Below are 4051 nucleotides of genomic sequence, written 5' to 3'. Positions count from 1 at the left end.
AAAATAGATGAAAGATATACATTGGAGAAGAGCTAGCATCTTCAACCTGGATAACCACCAGAAGAGCGAAATTACATCGTTTTCTTTCACAGTACACGCGACTCAACTCCAAATGAATCAAAGACCTCCATGTGAGGAATGATACTAGGACTCTTAGAGAGGGGAAGGTGAGGAGTGCAATTCAATGTGTATATAGACAAAAGGACTTTCTGAACAGCACCTCAATAGTGCAGGCATTAATACTAACAAATGGCAAATAAGACCTCATAAATCTTAAATTAAGCATAGCAAAGGAAATCATAAATTGAGTAAAAACGCAACCTACAGAACTGGAAAAAAAATTTTACCAGATAAACATCTTGACAGAGAGCTAATACGTAGAATACGCAAAGGATTGAAAAAAAGTAAATATTGAGAAAACAAACAGCCCAATAAATACGTGTGAGGAACTAAATAGTTCTAAAAACATGACACAGAAATTTCTTTAAAAATGCCTTAATGAACATAGATGCAAAAATTCTAAGCAAAATACTTGCAAACCACATACAGACACACATCAAAAGGATTATCCACCACCATGATCAAGTTGGCTTTATTCCAGAGATTCAGGGATGGCTCAATATATGTAAGTCAATTAACATCACAAATCATGTAAATGGGCTCAGAGAAGAACATTGTGGTCATCTCAATAGATGCAGACAAGACCTTTGACAACATTCAACATGTATGTATGTTCAAAGTCCTAGAGGTCATTGGACTGGAGGGAACATATATCAAGATAATTAAAGCCATGTACAACAAAACCACAGCCAACATTTTCTAAATGGAGGAAAACTGGAAGCATTCCCAATGAAATCAGGAACCAGACAAGGCTGTCTTCTATCGCCACTCCTTTTTAGCATAGTGCTTCAAATGCTTGCAAGAGCAAGAAGACAAGAGAAGGAAATTAAAGAAGTAATAATTGGAAGAGACCAAATTATCCCTTTTGCAGACGAAATGATATGATGAAATGAAATGATCTAAGAGAGGCCAAAATTCCACCAGAAAACTCCCAGAAATTATTAACATGTTCAGTAAAGTGACAGGTGCAGATGATATGATATTATATTTAAGAGACGCCAAAAATTCCACCAGAAAACTCCTAGCAATTATTAACACATTCAGTAAAGTGGCAGGTTACACAATTAATCTACAAAAGTCTGTAGCCTTTCTATATACCAATAACAAACAATCAGATAAAGAGCACATGGAAACACTCCTGTTCACAACAGCTGCAAATAAACCTGACCAAAGAAAATAAAGACCTATACAATGAAAATTTTAAATCTTTAAAGAAAGAGATTGAGGAAGACATCAGAAGATGGAAGGACCTCCCATGCGCATGGACTAGAAGAATTAATATTGTGAAGATGACCACCCTACCAAAAGCCATTATAGATTTAATGCAATGCCAATCAAAATCACCATGAAATTTTTCACAGAACTGGATAAAACCATCCTAAGACTCATATCGAAGCATAAAAGACCTCAGATAGCCAAAGCAACCCTGAGCACTAAGAGCAAAGCTAGGGGGAGTACTATGCCAGATTTTAAAATATATTACAGAGCTATTGTCATAAAAACAGCATGATACTGGCACAAAAAAGACACTTAGATCAGTGGACAAAAATTGAAGACATAAATAAATATGAGTACATGCAATTTCAGCCACCTGATATTTGACAAAGGGGCCAAGAACATTTACTGGAGAAAAGACAGCATGTTCAACAAATGGTGCTAGCAAAACTGGATCTCCACCTGTAGAAGAATGAAACTAAACCCTTTTCTTTCACCTTGCACAAAAGTGAACTCCAAATGGATGAAATACCTCAACGTGAAGCCTGAAACTCTGAAACTGTTAGAAGAAAATATTGACCATATCCTACAAGATTTAGGTGTAGGAAAGGATTTTCTAAATCAGATAATTGCTCAGAATACAAGGTCAAGAATCAACAAATGGTACTTCATTAAACTAAAAAGCTTCTGTACATCAAAAGAAGGAACCAAGGAAGTGAGGGGAAAACCCACAGAATGGGAGAAAAACTTCACCTGCAACACATCTGACAGACAGAGGTTTACCATCCAGAAGATATGATGAATTCAAAAACAAAGAATCAAGAAAGCAAGTAACCCAATTAAAAGATGGGCTAAGGAACTGAAAAGAGAGTTCTCAAAAGAAGAAATAAAGATGGCTAAGAAGCATCTTAAAAGGTGTTTAACATCACTAGTAACTAGGGAAGTGCAAATTAAAAATACTTTGAGATTTCATCTTTCCCCAATCAGACTGGCTAAGGTCAAGAGAACAAATGATGCTAAATGTTAGGGAGGATGTGGGGAAAGGGGATCACTAATCTATTGCTGGTAGGGCTGCAAACTTGTACAGCCCTTATTGAAAGCAGTTTGGAGAACTCAAAAAAACTACAAATGAACCTACCATTAGATCCAGTTATACCACTCTTTGGCATATACCCAAAGAATTCATCCTATTGCAGAGACACCTATATATCCATGTTTGTTGCTGCTCTTTTCACAATAGCTAAGAGATGGAAGCAACCTAAGTGTCCCTCAATTGATGAGTGGATAATGAAAATGTGGTTCATATATACGATGGAGTTTTACTCAGCAGTAAAGAAAGATGAAATCATGAAATTTACAGGTAAATGAATGGAACTAGAAACTGTTCTACTAAGTGAAGTAACACAGACTCAGAAAAACAACAACAACAACAACCACAACAACAAAAAACCCAAAACTCAAAAAACAACATATGTTCTTCCTCATATTTGGATCCCTGTACCAAATACTGAGAAGTGAGTATGTATCCAGATATAACTACTGGAACCAAGATAATGAAAAGAAACCATGGAAGTAAAGTAAAAGAAAGAATCAGAAGGAGAAGAACAGTAGGAAACAGGAATTAGTAAGGGAGCTATATATAAAAATGGGGTTATTTTAAGGGGATGGGGAGGGAAGGTTACACAAGGAACCTAGGGTATAAATGGAAAGAAGGAGATCAGGAGAGGTGGGACCATAGGAGAAGGGTATTATTAAGGAAGAAATGGGAAAAGCTGGGGTACTTTAAATGGAGAAGCCATGGTGGAAGGGATACACAATGAGAGAGATAAATAATGCCTACCTAGTTTTAAAAAGCTCAGAGAGATCCATATTAATAGAACAACCTACTGACAAATTATACATACAACTAGCTCATGGAATATAATATATGTCTAAGCAATGTTTATCTGAGAACATTTAGTCTTTACCCAGGTTTATCCTCATGGCACATGGTAATTAAAAGTACCAGACTGGTGGAACTAACTTTCTTGGATATTTAACAGCCATACTTAGAGGCCTATACTAATTTGGTCAGAGGGACATAAAGGACAGTTTTTGCTCCTTGCCCTCTTGGGTCGACAAAGTTCTAGGGGATTATGAGAATCTCTCAAAATGTCCTGTAATTGTGGTGGGTCACCTGTCCTCTTGATTAAGGAGGCCACAGAGACCCCATCAAATGGACTTGAATCAGTGTCCAGTTTACACAGAAGAGGATCAACACACTGGAAACATTTCTTCCATGCTTCCAAGTGAAGCCAGCCATTTTTGAGCAGGACCTTTGTTTTATCTTCACATAGACGGAACTGGTAAAAAAAGGAGCCAGGGGGTTCCTCCCAAGCCTATGTGACCCCTGAGGAACAGATCCTCAAACAGCCTTAAGAGTAAAAATAGTATTTTTCTAGGCCAACTCTATGGTCTTAATCACTCAAAAGGAAAGTATAACCAAAGATAAAATGGGTCAATACAAGTTTTTAACAGTCTGCATGTATAGCTAGAGGCTACAAAACAAGAAATAATATCAGACAAACTTTGTGTTGTTGGCCAGGGTGGCTCAAGAGCCTCCCAGACTGTAACTGAGCATAAAAATGGGAAAATGAGCAGCAGATTCCAATCTTGTTTAAAGGAATGTTGGCAATTGATTGCTGCTAGATGAGGAAGAGCTGATCTTCTTCAAACA

The sequence above is a fragment of the Nannospalax galili genome, unplaced genomic scaffold (assembly GCF_000622305.1).
Source record: "Nannospalax galili isolate Female #2095 unplaced genomic scaffold, S.galili_v1.0 scaffold292, whole genome shotgun sequence".
Classification (NCBI taxonomy): domain Eukaryota; kingdom Metazoa; phylum Chordata; class Mammalia; order Rodentia; family Spalacidae; genus Nannospalax; species Nannospalax galili.
The sequence above is the reverse complement of the archived record's forward strand: the minus strand, read 5'-3'. Positions refer to the sequence as shown.